The sequence below is a fragment of the Petaurus breviceps genome, unplaced genomic scaffold (genome assembly GCF_028583685.1).
Source record: "Petaurus breviceps papuanus isolate PSGF00001 unplaced genomic scaffold, PetGlider_PUasm1.0 90535, whole genome shotgun sequence".
NCBI lineage: Eukaryota > Metazoa > Chordata > Mammalia > Diprotodontia > Petauridae > Petaurus > Petaurus breviceps.
In genome coordinates this window covers 3,682,657-3,700,112 of record NW_027187270.1, presented here as the reverse complement: position 1 = coordinate 3,700,112, position 17,456 = coordinate 3,682,657, and the positions used below count along the sequence as shown (strand labels likewise).

The 17,456-nt window shown below is 45.4% G+C and overlaps 1 protein-coding gene across 1 annotated transcript in view; it reads left to right on the top strand.

The window, feature by feature from the left end:
• Positions 1-17,456, top strand: part of LOC138142147 (actin-binding protein WASF3-like) — a 177,831-nt gene that overhangs the window by 52,282 nt on the left and 108,093 nt on the right. Inside the window, exons 3-4 of the mRNA XM_069063125.1 lie at positions 6,414-6,483; positions 6,804-6,887. The gene's annotated coding sequence lies outside the window, so the exon portion shown is untranslated. The remainder of the gene's footprint in view (positions 1-6,413; positions 6,484-6,803; positions 6,888-17,456) is intronic.

Genomic DNA, 17,456 nt, shown 5'->3' with positions numbered 1-17,456 from the left:
GAGGGGTTTGGATGTAAATTTTCAACAGTTTAATGTACTAGTCACAAAGGGTATAGCATTAACCATAATCCTTTGTGCCCTTAGTGAGTGTAGGGATCCTTCTTCCTTTGAAACATGAGAGGACAGAGAGGAATACTTTAATCACTATAGATTGTCTAAAAAAATGTTCATTTCAATTCGGTAAAAAATTTAGTAGGTTCTTACTGTGTGGTTTCATTATGTTAACATTTTTGTGTTTCTAATAACTGAAAACTCTTGGGGGGGGATAAAGAGTTGATGATCACTATCTTCCTGTGCCCTTTATTAAGGGTTGTCATGTGGCAGAGGAAATTGACTGGTTCTGTTTGACCCCAGAGGACAGAACCAGGACCAAGGTATGATAATGTAAGAGTGTCAGATTTAAGTTACTGTCACAAAGTGGAATGGGGTGCTTTGGACAATAGTGGTTTCCCCTTCAATAGAGGTCTTCAAGCAGAGATTGAATGACTGGTTAATGGGTATATTGTAGAGGGGATTCAGGTATGGGTTGGGGTAGAGCCCCTCTGAAGTTCCTTCCAACTCGAAGATTCTAGTATAGCATGTTGGGGGCAGCTAAGTGTTGCCACAGTCAATAGAGTTCTGACCTTGAATCAGGGAGACTCATTTTTCTGACTTCAAATCCAGCCTCAGACACTTACCAGCTGTTTGACCCTGGGCAAGTCACTTCACCCTGTTTGCCTCAGTTTCATCATCTGTAAAATGATCTAGAGAAGGAAATGGCAAACCGCTCCAGTATCTCTTCCAAGAAAACCCCAAATGGGGTCACGGAGAGTCAGACACACCTGAAATGACTGAAAAACAACACAGTGTGTTGGGGTAGAAAACCATTGTACTTGAAGTCAGAAGACCTGGGTCCCAGCCCAGCTCTGCCAAATAATTGGCTGTATGACCTTGGGTGGATCACTTCAGCTCTTGGAGCATTATTTACCCCAAAAGAATGCTAATTCTTTCACTCCTTCGTTCAGCATTGTGAGGAGCACAGAGTCATAGGATTTGCTTTGGAGTGGGCCTCAGTAACCTTCTCAGTCTCTAACCTAAGAATGCCCGGTATAGCATATCCAATGAGTGAGAATACATTATATCCTTGGGATACCAAGGCACCCCAGGCCACTTTGCGATAACTCCAGTTGTTAGAAAAGTTTCCCTGATATTGAGCCAAAGTTTGCCTCTTTGCTCCTTCAGCTTCCTTGTGCCTAGTCCCTCTTCTATATGACGGCCCTTCAAGCACCCCCTGAATCTGATCTTTGTTGACTTCAGCATCATTAATTCCTTTGCCCATCCCCATGTGGTATGGATCCAAGGCCCTGTACCATTCTGGCTGTTGTCCTTTGGATGCTGTCCAGTCTAGGCAGCTAGGTGGCACCATAGTGCACATTGTGCTGGGCTTGGCATCAGGAAGATCTGAGTTCAAAGGTGGCCTCTGACACTTCCTGGCAGTGTGACCCTGGGCAAGTCACATAACCCCTGTTTGCCTTAGTTTACTCAACTGTAAAATGGAGATAATAACATCTACCTCACAGGGTTGTTGTAAAGATCAAATGAGAATATTTGTAAAGTGCTTCTAATAGTGCTTGGCACATAATAAGTTCTATATGTTTATTATTATTATTCCCACTATTTATGTCCTTTTGGAACTTTGGTGCGCAGAACTGAAGCTAGCTAGTACTGCAGATGTGGTGTGATCAGGGCAGAGAAGAGTGGGACCGTCACCTCATAACGCTTGGCATCTCTTAATGCAGCCTAGGAATGCATTCACTTTTTTTTTTGGCGGGGGGGGGGGCTACAATATCGTCATGGACTTACGTTTAGTGGACTACAAGCACAAAAACTGCCAGCTCTTTTTCAGACACACTGCTTTCTAGCCATGCCTCTCTGTGCTGTGCTTAAGAAATACAGGAGAATCGGGGCACAGTAGAAAGAGCACTAATTGGCATTAAAGGACCTGGGTTCAACTCCCGCACTGGCACTTCCTGCCTGTATTATTTTGGCCATCATATCACTTCTCTGGGCCTCAGTTTCCTTATCTCTAAGCTGAAAGGGTTGAACTGGACAGCCTCTAACTCCCTTCTAGCATACATCTATGATCTTGGAGAAGTTTATTTTTTTTTCAGCTAAAGTGGAAGACTCTACATTTATCCTCATGAAATTTTTCTACAGATGAATAAATAGGTCTGGAAGCACTATGAAGTTTCTTGTAACTATAAAATTCATAGAAAAATAATTTTTTCCTTCTTTGACAGAGCCAACTCACTCAGAGAAGAGTGGGAAAAAGGCAAGAACCAGGTTCAGGAAGAGCTTTGAATCAGTACAATATGGTGGTGCACATACTGGATTGGAAGTCAGGGTCACTCACTAACAATTTGCAGACAAGTCAGTTTCCCCATCTGTAAAATGAGGGTAGTAAGAATTACACTAACCCCCGAGGGCAGTGAGGAGCAAATAAAATCATGCATGTTAAAACTCAGCCAATTCATGGGACACTTGTGAGGCCCCTACTCTGTCCAAGAGCTTTCGCCATGACTTAAATGAACCCTGCCAGGCCCAGATCATTTGTGGATAGATGTGATCTTTCTTGAAAGAAAAACAATTTCCTGTTTTTTCTCTGGAAATCTATGAGACAGATAAAAAAGTAATAACTCCCACTTCCATGGCGCTGTAAGGCTTACAGAACATTTCCCTCATAGCAGCCCTGTAGGTTATAGAGATTTTCAGTATGAATGTGGTCACGTGGCAGATGAGGAAAGCAGCTCATAGTGGTTAAGTGGCTTGTCCTAAGGTCACCGTCAGCTAGTCAGGGATGGAGGGAGGCAGCATCTGGAAGTAATGGCGGCTGGCTGCTTAGCCTCACCTCAGGACCACGCTCAGAGCCCCAAACTCAAAGGGGAGAATACAAGGACACGAGGATTTGGAGTCAGAGAACTGGGATTTGAATCTAGACTCTGTGGCTTGCTCTCAGGCTGTGTCCTTCATTAAGTCAGTCAGCTTTTCTGGACTTCTACTTCCTTATCTGCAAAATGGGGATAATTCAATATGATGCATCTAGCATGTGGAGAGGACACAGAGTAGAGATAAAAGATGGCCCCTGCCCTCATGGAGGTTACAGTCAGAGGGATAAGCCTTGCACTTCTTACCTCCGAGTTGGGTTGTGAAGTAAACACTGTTTCAGAATTTCCCAAGTCCCACTAAGTCCTTCCCCCTCCCTCCTTTGGCCTTAAACACTCTGAGAATTGTGTCTGTTCTTGGTTCCCTTTGGTGATGCAGCCTTAGGCTGAAGCTAGTTCCAAGATGGAGGGCCCACATTGATTACATAGCACTCTCCTTCACACACTCCAGCTCCCACCTCCATGGCTTTGTACAGGTTGAAATGGACCCCCTCCTCATCTTTGCTTCCTGGAATCCATTGCTCCCTTCAGAGCTCACACATTATTTACTGCTTTGTACGAGAGGCCTCTTCTGATTTCCCTGACTGGTTAGTGGTTCTCCCCACCACCACCCTGTTGCCTTGTAATCTTGGAGAAGCCACTTAGCCTCTTTGAACTTCAGTTTCCTCATCTGAAAAAATAAGGGGTTGTGTGGTTAAGTACCCTCTGAGGTATTTTCCAGCTTTAAATCTGTGATCTTATTTTGTATTTATTCATCTATGTATACATGTTTTCCCTCTAGGATTATGTAAGCTCTTTGAGGATGGGAACTATGCCACTATTTCTTAAGTGCCTGGTAGCACTTAAGAAATGCTTGCTGAGTTTAATTTGGTGACAAGTGCCTCATATTATTAAGAAGTATTATCATGCTCAAGATACTTCCAGAAACAGACTAAGAATTCTTTCAAATCCCTTTCCATAGACCATTCTGTTTTTGGATACCTCTGCTTACTACTTAGGAGGTAATGGGTTCCTGTCACTGAGGGCCTTCAAGTAGAAGAAGCTTGGTGATTACTCCTTTACAATACAGAGAGGATTCATGTATGTTCAGTCACAGATTAGACTAGATGGCCCCTTAGGTCCTTTTTCAACCTGAGATTTTTTTTTAAAGCAATTGGGGTTAAGTAACTTACTCAAGGGTTACATGGCCAGTTATTTTGTGTGGGTGCTAAGTATCTGAGGCCAGAACTGATCCCAGGTCCTCCCGACTCTGGGGCCGGCGCTCTTACTCACTGCGCCACCTGGCTGCCCCTCAACCTGAGATTCTGTAGTTGACTGTGTCAGTGACAACCCTCTCAACCTCTCCCTCCCATTTCAGTTTTCCATTGAGGTTTGGGTGTTTTAGGGCTAAAGGGATTCAGGAGAAGCTGAGCTGATCCAAGGCCAAGTGCAAACTAAGGCTAAATCAGGATAGTGAGAGTCAATCAGAAGACTCCCTTCTAGTCTGGGCTTTGTTCCTCACCTGCTCTGTGACCTTAGACAAATCTTTCCCCCTTTCCATGGTTTGGTTTCTTCCTCTGTAAAATGAGGTGTTTGGATTGTCTCTTTTAGCTCAAACATTCTAGATTGTATGTAAGTCCTTTTCAGCTCTAACATTTTATAGTTCTACCTAAAAAAATGACAGATCCCTATATTTCTATGGTGTCCTCAGATAAAAGAGTTGAAGAGACCCCTGTCCCCATTGTGAGGCTGTAAGGATAAACAGGGGCCTTTTGGAGGAGGCCTTATGCTGGGAGAGGGGGCAAGTGGCTGAATGGATGCTGTTGTTCACTAAGCTCACTGTGGGAAAGATGGAAGGGTTTAGAAAAGAGTTGGCTTCTCTTCCCCTTATACAGACATTCTGTGCTCTGTGTGTGTTGGAGGTGGGGGGGGGGGTTAGAGAGGGAGGGAGCTGAGAGTGGTAAAGGCCCTGGCCTGATGCCCACCGTCATCTGTTGCCATGGAAGCCTCTTAGCCTTGTGGGTGCAGAATGCTCTCAGGTCCCGCTTAGATCCTCCATCGAAGAGGTGACCCCTTCCTCCATGCCCACATCCTCTCTAGACTATTCCTACTGGAGTGGGATCTGAAGGGATCTGATCCCTTCATTTTCCAAGTGAGAAAGCTGCATCTCTGAAAGGGTAAGAGACTTTCACGCCCCTAGTGCGTGGCAGATATGGACTAACCATTGACTTGGATTTCTGGGGAGCAGACCTATTATTTTGGACTTGACAGTTGTATTGCTTCATTGGCTTGGAGCCTAGGATCCCAGTTTGAAGCTGAGAGCTTTGGGTGAATTCTTACTTAATGGGTATTTGGGGGCCCCAGTGAGTGTTGGGATAAGTAAAAGCCCCCAATGATACAAATTCTTCCTCTTATTTTTACAATTATTTTAGTTTATGTTTAGTTTATTATGATTAGTTTCATTTTGACATAAAAGACACTTCCCCACAAGCACCCAGACAAATCCTCTCCCACAAACTCACAAAGTACATTTTCAGAAAAACAAAATCTGATCAAGGGCAGAATGTCCTCTTTACCTTGGGCAGCAACAATGTTTATATGGGACATTATGTAATACTCTTTTATCGTCTCCTCAAGGTGACTTTTTACATGTTATTAATTTAATAATATTCAGTTATATTCCTAGATCATAATTTGTTTAGCTGTCAGACGCTTTGTTTCCAGGTTTTTGTTACTGCCGATATTGCAGTTCTGAACATGTTTGTAGATGTAAATCTCTTCTTGTTGTAGGTGATTGTCCCAGTAGAGTACTGCCAGGGTCAAAGGGTAGGAATCATTTTGTAACTTTGGCTGTATAATTTTAAATTGTTTTCCAGAACAGTTGAACCACTTCACAGCTCCACCAGCACTGAATTAGTGTTTCAGTATTCTCATAATGACTTTTCCCATCTTTTAGGATAAAATGCATCATTTTATCCAATACTTCAGCCTCTTTCCCCATGGAGGTTTTGGACCACAGGGAAGTGTCCGAGTTTCTTTTCTTTTGTCTTCCCCTTGCCTGTACCCTCTGCAAGGCCAGAAAGGGAAACAAATGGGCTGCAGAATGGAGATCATGGCCAAGGCCCCAAGCTGTGAGGCCACTGCCTACTTTTTTCTGTTAAGTTTAGTCTTTGGCTGGTCCCTAGACAGGTCATTTAGGTAGGGGAGATGACTAGCTGAATGTGCAGCAGAATTTCTCTACCCTGCCCAAACTTGTCCACTGGCTTTTCCTGACTGTTTGGTTCCTCTTGCCTTCTCACCCCAAAGGCAGGTCCCAGGGCATCCCCCTGGTTGTTTGGTTTGGAATCTCAGTCCTGCTTCTTACTAATCAAGTCAACTTCGGCAGTCTCTTCACCTGTAATATGAGAGGCCTGACCTCACGTTCTCTAACGTCCCATTCCATTGGAAATCCTTAGTCCTGTGGGGAGGGGTTTGGGGCGGCAACAATACCTTAACAACCTATCTTCCCTACAGACTGACCAGTGAATCAGAGGTTAAGTGGATCCAGCTGGCCTTCTACCATCTCCATCTGGTTGCTAAAAGGGTAAGGAAAGACCAAGAATGTGGGGAGAGGTAAATTGGGGGGGGGGTCGAGGAGAGTTTGGGGTTATTCCCACCCAGCTCATCTCATCAGAGAGGAGAGAATCTATATCTTGCTAGAGCAGAAGCAGCAGACCCCTCTTCTTCAGTAAGTGGCTCAGTGACTTGGTCTTGACTAACTACCACACCTTCACTCTGCACTGTGCTATCCAAATGTGCTAATGAGATTCCCAGGTAAATAAGGCCATTAAATTAATACAGCTTATAGGAAGGTACAGAATGGGGGAGGTTGGGGAGGTCTTCTGAAAGAAAGTCTTTCCCTAGGTTTGGGAGATTCTCTAGAGGGATCCCTGATTACTGCGTGGGACCCAAGACTCGTATTTTGCACCAGTGAAGATGTGACCATAGGTAAGTCACTAATCCCTCTGAACCCTAGTTCCTTTTCTGGAAAATGAGAATAATGACACTTTACAAGTTTACTGATGTTAACACTCAAGTGCTATAGATGTTTGAGTTGTTATTAATAATATTAATTAAAACCATAAAATGAAAACACCTCTTGGGGGGAATGATACCTTAGTCTGCTATGATGTCATTTTGGGGTAAAAATACTTTCCTCTTGAGGGCTTCCAGGATCTTTGCAGAGAGACCTTCGAGGAGGGGACAGCCAGGCTCTGTTTGCTATTTTTATCAGTGACTTAGTCAGGTAAAGGCATAGAAGGAATACTTACTAGATTTGTAAATGCTGCAAGGCTGGATGGGTTGCTTAACACAGCGATAGGGTTGGAACCCAAAGATATCTCAACAGGTGGGGGGGGGCACACCTGGGAGGAATAAATTGCAAGATCTAAACTGCATTAAAAATCAGCATCGCAGTCTGAGGGGGAGAGGTACAGCTCCAAGGTAGGTCATGGGGCTTTGAATGGACTGGGAAATTCTGAAGGTCTTCAGTGTCTGTGCAGTGGCTGCCCCCCAAATGAGAGCAGTCTCAGGGTACACTGACAGAAGTCGAGAGTTCAGGATGAGGAAGGGGGCAGGCCCTCTGCCCTCTTCTGGTCAGATCATGTCTGAGGCATTGAGGTCAGACCCTGAAGAGCTAGAGCCCACCCCAAAGAGGGCTCCCAGGAGAGGATTCAAACCTGTGCCATCTAGGGTCAGGGTGAAGGAACTTGAGATGTTTAGACTGAGAAGACTTGGGGGTGCTGGAATAGCGGTCATAGAGATGAAGAGTTCACAATCTGGGGGGAAGACTGGACACATACACATAAAAATAGCCTCAGTCCTGAGGCTGTTTTGTATTAGATCAGATAGTAGATAGTGCTGTAGAAGGGAGAGATCCATCCTGTAGGCTGTGGTGACCAGGAAAAAAGGTTATTTCTGAGTTGGGCCTTGAAGGAATTAGTCACAGGGGAGGACTCCCAGGAGGAGAAGGCCTTTGGAGATCTGGGACCACAGTTAAGGTGGGAAGATAGTCTTGTCAAGATCTCTCATCATTCTCTACTGCTTACATTTCAAACTGTTCCCTCTTGTCCTTCCCTCAGTGGAAATGGAGAACACTGCTCATCACCACCTGTATGCTGTCCCCTCATATCATCATTGACCAACAGGGACTAGGCCTGTGCCTTCATGTATCTTTTCACCTGCAGCCAGATGTCGGGAGCGGGAGAGTTAGCAATGGGTCCCATTTGGTTTTCTTCATGGGATAACCTAATGCTGTTTTTCTTAATGTGAGGACCTCTGAGATTCCTAAACATCATTCCTTCTCTATCTCAGTATTGCTGGGGCCTGCCTGAAGCCATCTTTTCCCCTTTGGTTTGCCCTTGTGCTTCTGTATACTGGGCCTTCCCCTTTCAGCTTCTCTTAGATAACCCATGAGGGGCTTGGGTGGCCTCACTGTATGTATCATAGATCAGCAAGGTAGGAGGGGGCAAGTCTGAACTCTAGCCCTTTCCTAGAGCCTGTAGCTCTTAGCCTCCTGGCTGGATAGTCCTCTCCTTTTCCTCCCAACCCAGCCCAGGTCCCTAATTGCCTTTGGCCTCGAATTTCCCCCAGGCAGGACGGAAGCATTTTTAGCCCTATCTGGGCCCCCTGTACAATGCACTTTTCAGCTATCTCTGTCATGCTGCTGGCCCTGATTTCCCTCTCTCTCATCCAGCCCATGAGGAAGGCAGCCTTCCAGCCTTGGGCTGCCATAAAGGAAGAATGACCCTTTTGTTCCCTGCCTTCCCTTGTCTACTAGCAGTTCATTAAATCTTCTTCCCTTCCCAACCCCCACCCCCTTCCTGCTGGCCAGTGGTCCAACTGCCCTGTTTACGAGCCTCCCATTCTCCAACAGGATGTGGCTTTAAGAGCCACAGGACCTGCTTTGGGGTCATTGGATTGGCCAGAACTAGAAGTCAGGTCCCTGGTTTGATGTATTTTTTTTTTTGCTTTTTTTGGAGGGCAATTGGGGTTAAGTAACTTGCCCAAGGTCAGATGGCTAGTTTTTTTGTGTTAAGTGTCTGAGGCCGGATTTGAACTCAGGCCCTCCTGACTCCAGGGCCAGTGCTCTACTCACTTCACCACCTAGCCACCCTGGTTGTATCTTTTTTTAATAGTAGTTGAGCCTGTTTTTTAAACAGCCTATTGACTTCCCCAGGACCATTTATGTTCACAAAATAAAGAGGGATTTCTTTAAGGTAGCAAACCTATTATCAGTCAATCAATACAAATTTATTAAGGGCCAGGCCTTCTTGGGCCTGGCAGTAGTCAACATCCTAAATGTCTTTGGCCTCAATTTCTCAATATGCAAAATAGGACCAATCTTGTTCACCTAATATCAGTGATGGAGATAAATAAAAGATTCTAATGGAGGAAGAAGTGATGCCATTTTGGATACAGGGGGTGAGTCCACTTGTCTTGAAACCTATGTGGTGCTCCTAACCTCCACAACCCTTCCTCTATGGTTGTAGCATGCTAGGATTCCAGAACCCTAATCCTTCTGAGCACCCATTCTCTGGGCTTAGAAAATGGATCCCCTACAACTTTTTGTCGTTGTTCTGAATTCCCACATGGGAACTTTGCTGAGGAAGAGTGGGCATACTGTTCCTCCTCACTATTAACCCATAGGAAGTTTGCAACCAGGGGCAGCTAGGTGGCACAGTGAATAGAGCACCAGCCCTGGAGTTCAGGGGACCTGAGTTCAAATTCAGCCTCAGGCACTTGACACAATTAATAGCCTTGTGACTTTGGGCAAGTCACTTAATCCCAATTGCTCTCCAAAAAAGAGAAAGTTTACAACCTGATTTTTTCTCCCTTTTCTTCTGGCTCCCTGTCGATGAGGAGCTAACTCCTAGAGCCCTGGACTCTAGAGTTGATGATAAAACCTCGATTTCTTTCCTCTGTAGCTCCACACAGATGGGCCCTAGCCAGTCTTCAGTGACTTCCCGACATCCTGACCTGCTCCCCCAAACCTTGCTTTCCCAACCTTTGTCAAACTAAGGGCCAGGAAAAAGTGGGCAAGACTCGAGCTACAATTCCAGACAGCAGGCTGACTCTGAGCCCCTCCAGGATTGGGTTTATACCTGACTCATCTTTCTCATAGTATATGGCAGTTCTACCTTCTTGCCTTCCTTTCCCAGCCTTTGGAGTCATTGTATAGCTGGGAGGGGAGGAACTGGCCCTGACACTGAGGGGCCTGGGAAGATAAACCGGGCAGGGTGAACTAGCACAGAGGATAATTTGACATGTGGCTCTCAATAGAGAGACAGGATTGTCCTGGGCATCAGATGTGTTCAGGGGGACCCCACGAAGGCCCTGGAGAAGGTGGGGCAAGGAGGGAGTTCTGAGCTTCAGTGGCAAGCTCCCTTCCAGCTCTCTAGTACCACAGTCTGAATCCACTGCTGGAGAATCAGACCTCTTTATTCCTTTTGTGACCTTTGCCGGGCAGGCTTTACTGTACCTGCATCTACATCCATATTAACACTTTCTCAGCATTGACAGCCCAGAGGACGGATGGTGCCGGCAACTGACAAAGTCCATTTAGATGCTTAACTGCACCTCCCTGGCTGGGAGTGGGGAGGCTCAGCTGTCTTTGCACATGTACTTCTTGAGTTGGTAATGTGACATGAACCTGCATGGGTTTGGCATTGGGAATCCTTGGCAAAAAGCTGTTGAGCTCTCCAAAGAATTGACTAGACCACGGCTAGTTTCCAGGGGAAAGGGGAGGGCTGATAAATGAACCCCACTCAGAACTCTGAAACCACACTCCCATCAGTAGTTTCCACCCAGCCTCTGACCAGAGTTGCTCCAGAGGAGGAAAGGCAACACTACCATGCTTCATGGAAGTCAGGAGAACTCACCCCAACTCAGCCACACTTTGTGACCTTGGCCAAGTCACTTTCCTGATTCTGTTTGCCCATCTGCAAAATGGGGGTGATGCTGCCCTAGCTATCTTGCTGCCGTGGGACCCAAAAAAGGTAATGTGTGTATATCAGTTTGGAACCTTAAAGACTCTTTGAATGTGTGCTGTTATGAAAATCCTACCAGTGAGCAGCTGAAGTATTCAAATGACTCTAGACCCAAATTCTGGGCATCAGTTACACATATGAGCCTGGTGGAAAAGGAAATGAGGCCATGTCATTCAAGTGGGCTGAAGCTGTGTGCCCTGGGAAGTCTCCTGGCCATTCTTCTCTCTCAGTGTTTATCTAGGCCCTCAGGCCCTTCCTCCTTCCTTTCTCTTTTCTCTCCTTATATTCTGTGTCATTTTGCAGTTACTAAACTGATCCCATCTCCCAGCCTAATATAAATACTATTTCCTCTTATTTTTACAGATGAGGAAACTGAGGTTCAGAGAGAGGAAATATGACCCAAGTTTATACAGCTTAGTAGCAGAACTGGGATGTGAGCCAAGGCATGCTGCCTCTACCTCCAATGCTTTTTCCAGCATCTACCCCCCCCCAGGATGCTCAGGGAAAAGAGGGGAAACTTACCTCCAAAAATAGAACTGTAGAATGACAACCAACAGTGACCTTAGAGGTCAACTAATGATAGCAATAATCACTCTTCCCATTTCTGCAGCACTTTGAGGTTTACCAGGAGTTTTCTTGACACTGATACTATTGAATATTCTAATCCCCCTTTTATAGATGAGGAACCTGAGGCCTGTCAAGGTTAAGTGACTTGCTCAAGGCCATACAGTTAGGAACAGAACCAGGAATGGGCCACAAGGTTCCTATGTCTCCATCCAGTTTGATTCGCTTTTCCCTTTTGTCTCTACAGATAGGACTTCCATAGATCACTTTGGAAACTGGGGGTTCAAGCCAATGCCAGCCTCTCGTGTCTAGTGAAAACAACCTCATAGAGGTTGCAAATGCAATGACAAGAGAAGAAGCTGTATGAGGGCACAGGGTAGGGAAGGAAAGACTTCCCAGAAACCTCATAGGAATCAAGAACCAAAAAGGACCCTCAAGTGTAGAATGATTTCTGCCCTCATTTTAAAGAGGAGTAAAGTAGGGCCCACAAGGGAAGGGACTTGCACAAAGGCATACACATAGTCGGGATTTCACGTCCTCTAACTCTCAGAATCATCCCCCTTTCTCTCCTTTGCTACAGTCTCAGAGGAAGAAAATGGTCTTCTTCTCCAAGGTCAAGCCCTCTAATTGTGTCCTTGAACCTGTTCACTCCAGCCTCCTCTGTAAACTTTCCCCTTTCATCTTCTCCCTCTCTCTACTCTTCATTCTTTATGCACTGTCCATTTACAGGTCACCTACAGACATGTCCAGGTCTCCCTGATCCTTGACAATACCTTCTCTTGCCATTATTGCCCCCTTGAGCTATTGGCCTGTATATCTCCTCACTTCACAACCAAATTCCTAGAAAAAAAGCTTTCTTTACTTGTTGCTTCCACTGCTGAGCTCTCACTCATGTTTCAAGACTTGGCACCTGTTCCCTCCTCTCCAGCCCCACAGCCACCACTCTAGTCCAGGCAGGCCTCGTGGTCTTTCTCAGCTCCTAGGAGTAACCTTATCAGTGTGCCTGCCTCAAGGCTTTTCCCCATCCCACTCTGTCCTCCACACAGCCACTGTAGGTCATTTTCCAAGGTGCTTCCCCTACTCTGGAAGCTTCCTCATTGCCGTATGATCAAATAGAAACTCCTCTTTGGGTCCTTTCACCACCTGCCCCCAACCTATCTTTCCAGCCTTATTATATTCATGCACGCTAATCCAAGCAAGCTGAATTTCTACTGTTCCTCCTCCATGGCATTTTTCTCATCCCGGTTCTCCTGTCTCCCATTTCCATGTCTGCATTTCACTCCTTCCTCGTTTCTGCCTCTTGGAATCCTCAGTGCCCCTTTCATTTGATAGAAAGAATCTCTATTATAATCTATATGACAAGTGGTCATCCAGTCTCTGCTTGAAGGCCTCCAAGAAGAGGCCTTCCCACTTCCTTTGAGGCAGCCCTGCACCATTTGGGCACAGCTCTCATTGGCTGAAATTGCTCCTACCCACAAGCTTGATTGGCCTCTTTGCATTGCCCAAATCCAACTTTTCTTCTACGTGGCTCTCATGCTCCTTGTCCAGTCTTCTCTCAATCAATCAGGCATCTACTGAGCCCCTGCCACACAGCAGACACTGTACTTGGCTGGGCAGCCACAGTTCTCATCCTGGCCTCCTACTGAATGGACTCTAGCCCCTTCACCCTCCTGGTTTCTCTCCAGCTTATCAGTTTCCTTCCTGAGCGGTGGCATCCAGAATGGAGCCTAATTGGGATGTGGCCTGACCGGGGCAGAGTAGATTCCTGGAAGCTCTTCCCTCCAGAGTGCTGACCGAGGCACAGTGTGCTTTCTGAGCTCTGCATTCTCACTGCACTTGTGGTCCACTAAAGCCCCTAGATCCTTTTCAGACAAATTGTGTAGCCAAGCTTTCCTCTTCCTGTGGGGTGATTTTTTTGGTAATCCAAGGGTAAACCTTGACATTTATCATTATTGAATTTCATCTTATTGTATTCAGCCCAGTGCTCGAGCTTGTCAAGATCTTTTGGATTCCCACTCTGTCTGGTGTGTTAGTTCTCCCAGCTTTGTGCATGAACAATGACCAGGACCGTAGATAAAGCCAGTCAGTGTCCACAAATGTTGCTGAGGAAAAAGGTTTGGGGAATAAACCAACAAGAGCCAAGGTATCACTGCTGAGGGTACAGAGACCTTTAAGAATGAAACTCCTCTTCACATGCTAATGGAGCTGACATCCAACATGACAAAAGCCACTGGAGTGAAATCCATGGTATCCTCTACTCTTCCAAAGCTGGAAGACCTCAAGCAGGAGGAAGAGAAGGACAGAAAAGACATAGAAGACCAAGGTGAAGAAGCAGTCACACACAGTGTGATTTCCCAGAGCTGCCAGTAAAACATCAGATGATTCCTAGGGGAAGGGAAGGGAAAGGGAGCAAGGGATGTTTGTAGACCAAAATGGAGGAAAAGCTTCTAAACTTCCTAGGCTTGCTGCAAGGTAGTGGGTCACAGGGCTAGGCCAGAGAGCAGCTACCCCAGCCTCGGGCTGCAATGGATGTGATGGCAGGAGGAACAGGATGTAGCAGTAGGAGTCAGGTTACTGACATGAGTAGCTCCAGCCCTGCCATACACCTGGGCACAGACCTCCCCAGGCTGCTACCCTTGGCTGCCATTCACCCCAAGTCTGTACTGCCCATGATGATTCTTGTGATCACTGCTTCCTTTTCTACATGGTCTATAACTGACTTTAATGGTCTGTTCTAGAATTTTCCCAGGAATCAAAGTCAAACCTCATTGGCCAGTAGTTTGCCATTCTTCCTATTATTCTCTTCCCATTTTTGAAAATCAGGATAACATTAAAACTTCTCCAATTTATGGTACCTCTCTCATTCTCCAGGATCTTTTGAATGGCACCATCAGAAGCTTAAGAATCATATCTTCCAGGTCTTTCAGTCCCTAAGGCTGCAGGCCAAGTGGTTTGAACTCATCAAGGGTGGTTGGGGGCTTTCTTTCCATTGTCTTACTTCACGCTAGCCAGTTTTGTTCATCACTTCCCATTTGTAGAATCATTCTCCTTGGCTGAGAAGACAGAACCAAAAGAAGTCCCAGATAGTTGTGCATTCTGTTTGTCGTAAATGGTCAGAGGCCCCAAGCTTGGGGTCTTTTCCCTTCTTGTCTCTGCTTTCCTGCCAAACAATTAGGGAAACCCTGAGGTTTTCCTTTCCAGCCTCTAATCATTCTGAACTTTTCCTTCTTTCTTTCTTTTTCTTTCTTCTTTCTCTTTTCCTTATCTTTCTCACTCTCCCACTTTTTTCTCTTTCCTTTCTTTTCCTTTCTCTCCCTCTTCTCCTTGCTTCTCTCTCCTCTTTCTTTTTATTTTTCTCTTTTCTTCCTTCCATCCTTTCTTTCCTTCTTTACTTCCTTCTTTCTTTCTCCTTTCCTTCCTTTCTCTCTTTCTTCCTTTCTTCCCAACACTATTTTATGCCCCACTTGGCATGCCACACTTAGATTCATTGTCCTTTGTTTGCTCTCGCTTCCATGTAATGTCTGCCTTCTTTTAAAATCCAGGTTGCTTAGGGAGTTGCCTGTTTCTCTTTACACAGCTTCTAATTTTTCTCCTCATTAGAATGGTTTCCTTTTGTTTATTCAGAATTTCATACTTGAGAATTTTCCAACACTCCTGTACTTGCTTCCTCTATAGATTTCAGTCCATGGGGGTCCTACCTATTTTTCCCTTGAGCTCTTTGAAATCTGTTTTCCTAAAGTCTAGGGTGCACGTCACAGTATGCACATACCTTTCCTTTCTCCTTGATCACAAACTCTAGGAAGGAGTAGTCACTTTGTCACAAGCTTCCCATCATTTTCATCCCCATAATCAGTTCCTTCCTATTGGTAAATATCAGATCCAGAATAGGATTTCCTCTTGTTGGTTCCTCCACCTTTTGAAGACCAAATTATCTAATGACCACATGGCTGGGTACACTATAAATTTCTTTTATTCCATCTCAATCGTTTCCTCACTACTGCTCCCCAATCCTTTTACTCTTCCCTGGTCATTTCTTTGTTACACCCTCCACAGTAGCTACTCCAGACCTTCCCTTCTTTTCTCAAGATACCCACATTGCCCCCAGGAGGACCTTACCTCATATGGAACTGAAAGAATTGAAGCCATACATTTCAAGCTTCCTCTTTTTCCCCCAGTTCCACACTTAAGATCACCCATCTTATCCTCACTTGCTCTAGTCAGAGAGGGACGAGGGGAAGGAGGGAGGGAGAGAGGGAGAGAGACAGACTGACCCCGAGTGCCCTTCTTGTGAATGTTAACTGGGCAGGCCCTTTATCTCATCCCTTCCCATGTCCTATAGCAGCCTGCCCCTTCTTTAACCACCCTCTCCCAAATTATCCACCTCTCCTTATCTGATTACTCCTTTTCTTCTGCCTTCAAAATTTCCCAAGTCTCTCCCACCTTTAAAAAACTTTCAGTTGCCCCTCCACCTTCTTCAGCTAACGTTATAGAGTTTTCTTCCCTTTCATAGCCAAACTCTTAGAAAAGGCTTTCTGCACTTGCTGCCTCCACTTTTCTCACCTCCAACTCACTTATCCACTCCTTGCAATCTGGCTTCTTTCCCTAGCACTTTTTGGAAATGACTTCCCACAAGATTACCAGTGCTGTCTCATCTGCTAAAACCACTGACTTTTCCTCAATTCTCATCCTTCCTGACCCCTCTGCAGTGTTGGCCACTGATTCCCCACCCCCTCCTCCTTCTGTGTACTCTCCTCTCTTCAGGTTTTCCTGGCACTGTTCTGGCATAGTGATCCTACCTTCAGACTGATCCTTTTTTGGTTTCCTTCATAGCTTCGTTATCCATATTCCTCTTCCAGTGTGTGAGTATGCCCCAAGGCCCTGTCCTGAGCTCACTTTTCGCCCATCTCCCTAGGTACCCAGCAGTCACTGCAATGCAAGTCCTCCTCATGTCTCACCTGGTCAATCCAATTGCCCACTAATCAGTCTCCCTTCATCAGAGTTATGCTGGAGCCAGCACAAGCCAGCTCTTACGAGCCAATTATTAAATTTTCACTGTGAGTATTCACACCTTGAAAATTAGTAAATGTAACAAATCAGGGTTTTGTTTATTGGTTTTTGGTTTGTTTTCTTGGTTGTCTAAAGAAAGTGATGGAGAAAATGTTAATATGCAAATTAAGCTTGAAAGTATTGTGGGTACCTGTACCCAGGCTGTTCCCTCAGTAATCCAGCCTCCACACAGCTCCCCACTGACTGTTATTAAAGGGCAGGTCTAACCAGGTTACTGCCTTGCTCAGTAGACTTCAGTGTTTCCCGTTGCCTTTAGGATAAAATCTAAATTCCTTCGTTTCACATTTTAAGCCCTTCATAATCTGGCTCCAGTCCATTTTTATGGACTGATAACAAATAACTTCCCCTCACCCACTTACCATTCCCTCCAAAGGATGTTCCATCTCCCAAGTCTAGGCCTTGGTACAGACTGTTCCCCATGCCTGGAATATGTTCCCTCCTCACCGGTGCCCCCTTGAACTCTACTTCACAACACTCCCTGTAAGGCTAAACTCAAACGCTTGCACCTTCAGGCCTTTCCTGTTTCTGCTCCTCTCCCTAATCACTGTGTTTATTTTGTGGGTATACTGAATTTGCTTATCTGTGACCAAGTAGATCCCCAGTAGAATGTAAGGTCCTTGAAGGTAGGAGCTTTCTCAATTTTCTCTCTCCTGAGTGGCTAGCACAATGAATAGACAGGTGCTTAACAGATATTTGTCGCTTCATTAATTTGATCAATGAGACAAGTCAAGAAATGATCTGCTACTCTACTTTTGACAAAGAGCACCGGCAAACTACTGGATAATTGAAGTTGCCCATCTTTGTGCCAGGAGTGTAATGTTTCCCAAACCGCTTACACGTGTCCAAGTGATCTCTATTTGCCGAGGACAAAATCACTTCTGGTTTTCTTTGAATTGTT